Source organism: Balaenoptera musculus, chromosome 15 (genome assembly GCF_009873245.2).
Source record: "Balaenoptera musculus isolate JJ_BM4_2016_0621 chromosome 15, mBalMus1.pri.v3, whole genome shotgun sequence".
Taxonomy (NCBI): domain Eukaryota; kingdom Metazoa; phylum Chordata; class Mammalia; order Artiodactyla; family Balaenopteridae; genus Balaenoptera; species Balaenoptera musculus.
In genome coordinates this window covers 32,896,433-32,906,148 of record NC_045799.1, presented here as the reverse complement: position 1 = coordinate 32,906,148, position 9,716 = coordinate 32,896,433, and the positions used below count along the sequence as shown (strand labels likewise).

Below are 9,716 nucleotides of genomic sequence, written 5' to 3'. Positions count from 1 at the left end.
GTTTTTTTTTTCTCCAAGTTAGGGAACTTTTCAGCCATTATTTATTTGAATAAGCTTTCTGCTCCTTTCTCTCTCTCTTCTCCTGGGACCTCTATAATGTGTATATTGGTCCACTTGATGGTGTCTCAGGTCTCCTGAGCTATGTTCACTCTTTTTCATTCTTTTTTTCTTTTTGTTGCTCTGACTGGATGAAATCCACTGGACTGTCTTTGAGTTCATTGCTCCTTTCTTCTGTTTGATTGAGCCTGCTATGAACCCCTCTGTCGAATTTTTCAGTTTAGTTATTGTATTATTCAATATTCAGTTATTCTGTTTGGTACTTTTATTTTCTATCTGTTTTGAAGTTCTCACTTTATTTATGAATTGCTCTCCTGACCTTGGTGGGCATCTTTATGACCATTATTTTGAACTCTATCAGGTAAATCACTTATCTCTTTCATTAAGATCTGTTCTTGGAGATTTTGCTTGTTCTTTTGTTTAGAACATATTCCTCTGTTTATTTTCCTTCACTCTCAGTCTTGGTGCCTGCACATTAGATACAATAGCCACCTCTCACAGTCTTGACAGAATGGTCTCATATAGGAGATAAACCTCATCAATTAGCCCAGTCTGAGCTCTTGGTTGTCTCTCAAGACTTTCTGATCTCCAAGCTACTTGAAGAGCAACTGATAAGCTGTTAAGTACCCCTGACTTTGTTCTTAGTGGCTCCCAGCAATTGAGGGTGTGCCAAGACCCATCAATATCCCAAAGGGGAGGATTGCTGTCACACCTAGATGCAGGCTGATTAGAAGTGGATCCACAGGCAGCAGCTGGGAAAGCTGTAGTTATGCCCTTTCCAGGGAGAAACTGGGAGGTGAGCAATTTTGCCTGCTCCCTCTACACTGAACCCAGATGTATAGCTGCAGGGGGTGCTCCTGCACCCATATAAAAACTTATTTGCTAAAGTCCTGTGGGACTCGTGAATGCAGTTCTCATTGGCTATTAGATTTGGGGTTCTATTCCTTGGGTGGCAGCTGGGGTGCCAGACATGTGTACAAGCTCCTTCCGGAGAGGTTGGCAATCGGATAATGTTGGGGCAAACCAGAGGTGGAAAGTAGGGAAAGTGCTCATAGACTCCCGTGGCCCTGGATCACAGCCAGTCCCTAAATGTGTGCTAAATTAGAAGCCTAGCGCTCAAGCAGCACCTTGTAAAGTGTGTAGTCACACCCTCAGGGAAAGGCTGGGAGATGGGTGTTGTTCTCCGCTACTTCTGCACTGAGCCCCGGGGGGTGGCCACAGCAGCAAGTGTTTGGTTGCCATTAAGAACTGCTACTTTGTTTGCTACAGTCCTGTGGGTCCTACGGACCTAAACTGCCTTGGCTTTCAGAGCTAGGTCTTTAGGAGGCCCGTTCGTTCCTTGAGTGGGACTCTTAAATGTTGGGGTGCTATGTTGTGGTCCAAACCCTGTGCTCCTCAGGGAGAGGCTGGGAGTTGGGGTTGGCATTTCCCTCTCAACTGTACAGTGCTGTGCCAAGGATGAAGTGGAGAGTGTCTCAGCCTCTCTTACTGGATTTGATGTGGCTTTTCTCATCTGTCTGATGTGTAGGAATCACTCAGCTAGTTTCTGGATTTCTCTCAGAGGGGATTGCTCTGTGTGTAGCTGTACATTTGGTGTATCCGAATGAGGGATGAGGGAGTTCAGGACCCTTCTATGTTGCCATCTTGGTCCCCTCTCTCATATGAAGCAGATCTTTTTTTTTTTTTTTTTGGCTGCGCTGCACGGCTTGCGGTATCTTAATTCCCTGACCAGGGATCGAACCCAGGCCCCCTGCAGTGGAAGCTAGGAGCCCTAACCACTGGACCGCCAGGGAATTCCCTCATATGAACCAGATCTTAATGGGTAATCATTCATTTATTGGTTGTATATGGAAAAGCCAAAAATATATTCTTTTTTAATATGTATAAACTTTTGAAGAAAAAGTAGGGCGTGTGCATTTTGTTTTAAAGCATTTGTTGTTGGAGATTGTCATGCTGAGTGAAATAAATCAGAGAAAGACAAATATCATATGATATTGCTTGTATGTGGAATCTAAGAAAATGGTACAGGTGAACTTGTTTGCAGGACAAGAGAGAGAGTCACAGACATAGGGGGCCAACTCATGGTTGCCAGGGGGGAAAAGGGCAAGGGGGAGTGAATTGGGAGATTGGGACGGACATATGCACACTACTATATATAAGGTGGATGACTAATAGGAACCTACTCTGTGGCACAGGGAACTCTACTCAGTGCTGTGTGGTGACCTATATGGGAAAAGAATCTAAAAAAGAGTGGCTTTTCACCTATATGGGAAAAGAATCTAAAAAAGAGTGGCTTTCATGTGTGACTGGTTCACTTTGCTGTGCAGCAGAAACTGGCACAACATTGTAAATCAACTATACTCCAATAAAAATTAATTTAAAAAAATAAAGCATTGATTGTAAATATTACAATAGCAATAGTAAATACTAAGAAGCGTGTCCTAAAAATCTGATTATTAAAATTCATGTTGTTCTAAATGGTCCTGATTTTGGACTCTATTTAACTAGTGCTAGAAAGGATCCAATTACATCTGATATCTTTACTAGAAATAGAATGTTGCCTCTGGGCTAATATTAATTTTTGTAAAATAAATTACAGATTTTTCTTGGCCTTATGTAATACAGGTCAGATGGCAAGAAATGTGAGTACCTGAAGAGCAACTGATAAGCTGTTAATTACCCCCATTAACATTTATTAGGCACCCACTGTTTTTTGACCCTTTCTGAGGAAGTGCAAAATCTTTGAAGCATAGGAAATTAATGTGATGTACTCCCCCCCTCCTTTTATTTTTGCCTCTTACAGTTCATTAGTAACCTGGGCTTCTGGCATTTAAATGAGATATTAAAACAGGACTGGAAAGATTTAGACATTTCATTTTCACATTGCCAGAAAGTTAACAAGGTACTAAAGAAAACTTGTTTCAAAATGTGGGTGGCCTCAATATGTTGTATGTTGTTATCATTCTAAACCAGCACACTTGGAAAAAGAGGAAAAAGAGAAATTAATCCAGAGGGTGGAGGAAGTGAGAGTGAAAAGTTGTTTGCCTTCTGGGAGTACTTTCCACAAACAAGTAAGTGTAAGTAAGGTGGCCTCTCACAGTTCTTTTCCATCACCTGTGAGTGACACAAAGTAGCTGTAAGGCGACAGACTCAAGGAATAGAGGAGACAAAAATAAGAAAGAATATGCCTGCTTTAAACCAAGTGTCAGCAAGCCACAGCCCACAGTCCCAATCTGGTGCACCGCCAGTTTTTTTGTATGGCCTCAAGCTAAAAACTGGTTTTTCCGGTTTTAAATGTTGGGGTGGAGGCAAAAGAAGAATAATTTTGTGATATGTGAAAATTACATGAAATTCAAATTGCAGTGCCCATAAATGAAGTTTTTTTGGAACATGGCTAGGCTAATTTGTTCAAGTATTGTCTGTCCATGGCTGCTTTCTGCTATAGCCAAGCTGAATAGTTGTGACAGAGACCATATGGCCTTCGAAGCCTAAACTATGTTCCATCTGGCCCTCTAAGGAAAAGTGTGGTGATCACAGATTTAAGTGAAGCGATGAATGGAACAGGAGGGCAGCATTTCGGAGCGTGGTGGGAACGAACAGAGCAGTGGCGCTGGGGCCCCAGGCACAGTCAGGGGGCAGTTCCAGAGGGGATGGCTTCGTCCCAATGGCTGGGGACCCAAGAGCACTGGGATGCTATTATCAGTGAGAGAACTGCAAACTCTCCAAGAATATGGAGATACAGGATTAATCTCATTTGGAGAAAAGGGTATGGCTCGACTAAGGTAGATGCAAAAACACAAGATTCTACTGGATGCTTTAGTACTTGATAGTGAAACTGGAAATGGCAGAACTTGGTTTCCCTAACATTACTGGAATTGATAGAGCTTTCCAGAAATATTATAGAGAAAGAAGTTTTATTAAGTTGAAGGTAGAAGACTTTTTGAATCTTTCTGCAAAGCTGCCTCGATTTCATACTAGTATTGCCAAAGGGACTATTGATGCCGTAAGCCTTAATCCTAACAATGCAATTGAGGAGGTGAAGCATTATGTGAAATCTCTTTCCAGAATGTTGAAAAGTGAAAGACTTTTTTCTAATAACCTAATATAATTTAACCAAGGAATCATTGCTAAATGAATTCAGTGAAGGATTTGAACTTCTCAAAGAGCTACCAACACCCAAGTTCAGCTTTGGAGGCAGATCTGGAAACAATGTTGCATCACTGGTTTTCCAAAAAATGTGAGACTTTTTATTGGACAAATTCAGTTAGCTTTTTTAAAGAAACTCCACAACAAAGTAAACCTGACACAGAAAATCCAAGGGTAAATAAATGCTTAGTAATCACACAGGATGCACACATTGTATAGATAGGTTAGTAAAAAAAAAAAAAAAAAAAAAAAATCATGAGCATGTAAGTGGTTGGGTTTTAGAGGTAAACCAAGAATAATTAAAATTTTTCTTTTGTATTTAAAATGTAAATATTTTTCTTTCTGATTAAAAAAAAAAATTCCTGTAACTGCTGAAACAGTTAAAAACTTTAAAGCAGTAAGTGAATTTACAGGAAAAAAAAAAGATGTAAAGTGAAATCCAAAGCTCTTTCTCAGTCCTCTAAACCTATTGGTAGCATTTGACCCCTCTCCGTGTGACAGTTTTCCTCTCCTGGTTCCCTGCTTCCTTTTTAGCCTTTTTTCCTCCATCTCTGTTGCTGGTTCCTCTTCATCTCTGATATGAATGTTTAGGAAAATATCAGTGTGCCCCGGGGCTCAGCAACTGCACCTCTTCCCTTTTATTGTCTATACTTGCTGCCTGGGTGTAGGATGTTCAAGGGATTTGGGAACTGATAAAAGAAAAAGATAGAACCATGAAGTGGCAGGAGCGCATACCTACTTTTATTGGGTGATGACGATGCTCTGACAGGTTTGCAAGGGCGGGGAGGGAGGGATGTTCCTCATAGCAGGAATCTGTCCAGAAGCTGCACCAAGGGCGTTGCTACTCACGGGGAGGAGGGCAAGAGAACTCCCAGGGAGAGGGGAGTCGGGGTGGTGCCTTTGGTGTCTAGGTAATGCCGCTCAGCGGCACGGCAGGGAGTCGCTGAGTCAGAGAGGTCCAAGGGGCAGGAGTCTCACAGCTTATAAGGACTGAGGTCTGTCTTGTAGTCACATGGCTCTATCTTATCAATGGCCAGCAGATGCTAAGTATAGTTTGGCAGAGGTATGCAAAGCAGATGGGCCCTGAATGTCCAAAAATGTGCTCCTTTGGGCTATGTTAAAATGAATGGATGTATAAATTTTGAGTCTGACACTGACAGGCTTTTGAGCTAACGGTTCTCAGCCTACAGTGAAGAAATAAACAACTTTGGGGCAGATATACAGAGGCCATCTTTGGCTCATTTATATAACACTAGGTGATCTCACCCCATTTTGAGGCTTTATACACCATCTTTGTGATGGTGACTCCCACACCGTGTCTTTAGCCGCCCTCTTCCTTGAGCTCCAGGCCCATACACACTACTCAACACTTCCACTGGGTGTCTAGTCACATCTCAAACTTAACAAATCCCAACCTGAGTTCCACATACCTCCCCTCTAAGCCAGTCCCTCCTGCAACCTTCCCCACCTCCCTTCTTCCCAGTTGCTCAGGACTGAAACCTTGGAATCATCCTTGATTCCTCTCTTTCCCTCCTGCCACACCAAATCCATCGGCCCTCCCTGTCATCTGCCTCCAAAACAGATCCTGAGTGTGACTACTTTTCCCCACCCCCAGTGCCACCACCCTGGTCCAAGCCATCACAATGACCCGCCAGGATGTTTTGCAGTGGCCTCCTTGCTGGTTTCTGTGTTTCTGCCCTCACTTCCCCTACAGCCTTCTCTCAACCTAGCAGCCACAGTGTTTTTATCATGTAAAGCAAATCATGTCAGTCCTCCAGAGAACTCTCCAATAGCTAAAGCAAAAGTCCTTACCAGGACCTACAAAGCCCTGCATGATCTGGACCCTTCCACCTCTCTACCCTCATCCCCTATGACTGTCCCCTATGCTGCCTGCTTGTTCTTCTTCAAACGTGCCAACCACATTCCTGTCTCAGGACCTTTGCACCTGCTGTTCCCTCCGCCTGAAGTGTCCTTCCCCAGGTGTCCACGTGGCTCATCCAGCTTCCTTTTGGTCTTTACTTTCTCATTGAGGCCTGTTATGTGTCCAAGCAACAAATGCTTAGCTCCTGAGCTAAGAATAGTAATTGTTGCACTTAGTTAATTATTTAGTACCTGAGATCTCCCAATTATACTATATGTTACAATGGTATGTTGTGTATTTTCATTTTGTAAGGATAGGACACTTTCTCCCCTCCTGTCCCATCACTTGATAAAATATTAGAGACTGTGACAATTAAATACTCAAGTAAGAAAAAAAAACTGCAAAGTAACTATAGATGGCTACATCTGCAGAAGGATTTGGGAGGAGGGGGGCAGAGGCCATTTGTTTCTCATTGTATCAGGTACATAGGGTGCCCTAACAAAGTACCACACCTGGGTGACTTAAAACAGAAATTTATTTCACAATTCTAGAGGCCAGAAGTTCCAAATCAAGGTGTCAGCAGGGCCACACTCCCCCTGACAGTTCTAGGGGGGAATCCTTCCTAGCCTCTTACAGCTTCTGGTGACCCCAGGCATTTCTTGGCTGGTGGCAGCATAACTCCAGTCTCTGCCACTGTCTTCACATGGACTTCTTCCCTGTATGTCTGTCTTCACATGGCATTCTTCTCTGTATGTGTCTGTATCTAAATTTCCCTCTTCATGTTGGATATGGGCCCACCCTAATGACCCCATCGTAACTATTATAGATCGCATCTGCAGAAGCTCTATTTCCAAATAAGGTCACATTCACAGGTGCCAGGGGTTAGGACTTCAACATATCATTTTGAGGCACACAATTCAACTCATAACACTCACTCAATGTTTTGCCATCAACATATATTATTTTGATTAAAGGGGGAAAAAACAGTGACCCGGTTAGTCCTTGACTCCTCAAAGAAATGGTGGCACCCAGAGGTCCTAACTGCACTCTGCTGGGCACCACGGCTCAGGTGGGATTCTCTTGGATGTCTCCTGCAACCTTGATAGGTCATTCGTGCCTGCACATTCCCCTGCCCTGAAGTGTCAGCAAACTAATATGAAAAGCTGTGCTAGAGCACAGGGCCTCACCAGGCAGTGGGCCAGGAGGAAGCTGTGTGAACCATTTCCAAGCCTGGGGCACCATGCAGAGCTGTGCTCCATCTGCCAGCAGCTTCTCCTCATGAGCAGTGCCCACCGTGTGTGTGTGTGTGTGTGTGTGTGTGTGTGTGTGTGTGACTTGCCAGGCAGGCATTTGATGCATTGCCGTGTTTCTCTCATCCAGTAAGTAAATCCCTATTCATTCTGGGCCCCTTGAATTCTCTTTATTTAGGAAATGATTTTGTTTTCTACTGGACTGCAGTAGAGAAGGGGAGAGACATATTGCATTGCATGTATTGCAACGTGTTAAGCATTTCCCAGTATCTTCTGTCAAGACACAGTAACGCAAGAGGTTATAACTACAATGTATTACAACGTGTGGTTACCTTATTTACCATAAGACGAGTTTGAGCTTGCCGTTGAATGGTTTCTTAGGTCGGGCTTTCCCAGAAGCAATCCCTGAGATGAGAAGTTGAGGACAATCAGTTTATCTGGGAGGTGATCCCAGGAAACACCAGTAGGGTCACCAGTAGGAGCAGGACAGAGAGGTAAAGAGAGCCCATAAAGGGTGCACTAGAGAGCAGGCCACCTGTGGCACCTGGGGCTCAGTCCCCTGGGGAGTTCTAGGAGGCATAGAATATGCGGCTCAGAGTTAATCCACCTGAGGGGTGCGGGAGCTGGCCTGTTTGTTATGGCTTGAATTTTGCCCCCAGAAAAAGATATGTTGAAGTTCCAACCCCTAGTTCCTCCAAATGTGACCTTACTTGGAAATAGGATTGATGCAGAGGTAATTACTCATACTGGAGTAGGGTGGGCCCTTAATCCAACATGACTGGTATCTTTATAAAAAGAACATTGTGTGAAGAGGAGAGGGTCATAGAAAGAAGACGGTCATGAGAAGATGGAGGCAGAGATTGGAATGATGCTGCCACAAGCCAAGGAACTCCTGGGGCCACCAGGAGCTGGAAGAGGCAGGAAGGACATTCTTCTACTGACTCTGGAGGGAGTGTAGCCCTGCCAACACCTTAATTTTGAACTTCTGGCCTCCAGAACTGTGAGAGAGTAAATTTCTGTTGTTTTAAACTACCCAGTTTGTGGTACTTTGTTACGGCAGCCCCCAGAAACCGGAACGACATTTGCATCCTAACTCCTTGTCCCACGAGGACTGCCTCCAGCAGCCATGACCCCCAGCACTTCCCACTCGCCTCTGCGAGCAGCCCATCGTGATCCCATGGCCAGAAAAAATACCTAGAGAGAAAATAAGCAGCCTTTTAGAAGTGTATGTGTGCCCAGATTTAGAACAATTTTCTGTCAGATTCGTCACACTGATTCATCACACTGGCTTGCTCTCCATATGATAAACTGACACTCTCCTGGAGAAGTATGTCACCAAGAGTTAACCTGACAAGAATCTGGCTAAATTATCACAGGCAAGTCTTAACTTAGTTTAGAGGAGGAGAACCAGGCCTTCCAGATGAATAAAAGTCATGGGTGATGCCCGGAGGACAACTCTTTACCTGAACTGCCAAAACAGGAGTAATCAACCAAGTAGAAGCCACCATCTGTGAGGAATGAAATGCCAGGTAAAAGAAGGGAGAAGGGCTATTGTCCGTTGGTCTTGCTGTGAGAAGCTGCAGCCATAAAAATGGTAGCAGCCACCGTTTCCTGCACCATTGCCTTACACCGGGCACTACTCCGAGTGTTTTGCTTAAATTCAGTCATCCTCACAACAACCCAATGGAACAGATATCCTTGTTTTACTGATGAATCTGAGGCCCAGAGGGGGAAAGTAACTTGCCCAAAGTCACACAGTTACTTAGAGTCAAGAGCCCTGTCTTCTTATAGAGCAGATATGAGACAGGCCCTGAAGGTCCAAGGATCTGTCTGGCCTACCCCAGATGTTGTGATTCCCAGTCTGGAGTTCTTCCCACTATCCAGGCTGTCTCCTCAGCCCTGAAAAATGACCCTTGGCCAGCTATTCCCAGAGCTCTCCAGATAATCGGATTTTTAAAGTAATGTCTTATAATAATTTTTGAAACAGATTCTTCAAGCCTATTTAATCTTTCTCCAGCCTGGGGGAGCAATCTCTTTTCCTGATCTCTTTCTCTTTATATCCTCCACATTCTTTTTTTTTTAATTTAGTTTTTTGGCTGCGTTGGGTCTTTGTTGCTATGCGCAGGCTTTCTCTAGTTGCCGTGAGTGGGGGCTACTCTTCGTTGCGGTGTGCAGGCTTCTCATTTTGGTGGCTTCTCTTGTTGTGGAGCACGGGCTCTAGGTGCGCGAGCTCAGTAGTTGTGGCTCACGGGCTTAGTTGCTCCGCGGCATGTGGGATCTTCCTGGGCCAGGGTTCGAACCTGTGTCCCCTGCCTTGGCAGGCAGATTCTTAACCACTGTGCTACCAGGGAAGCCCTCTCCACATTCTTTTATTTCAGATGTTTGCTCTTTTCCTTTTTTTT

The 9,716-nt window shown here is 44.2% G+C and overlaps 1 pseudogene; it reads left to right on the top strand.

Annotated features, from left to right (window-relative positions):
• The first annotated feature begins 1,067 nt into the window (after positions 1–1,067).
• On the top strand, positions 1,068–4,298 carry LOC118881603 (annotated as a pseudogene).
• Positions 4,299–9,716: the final 5,418 nt, after the last annotated feature.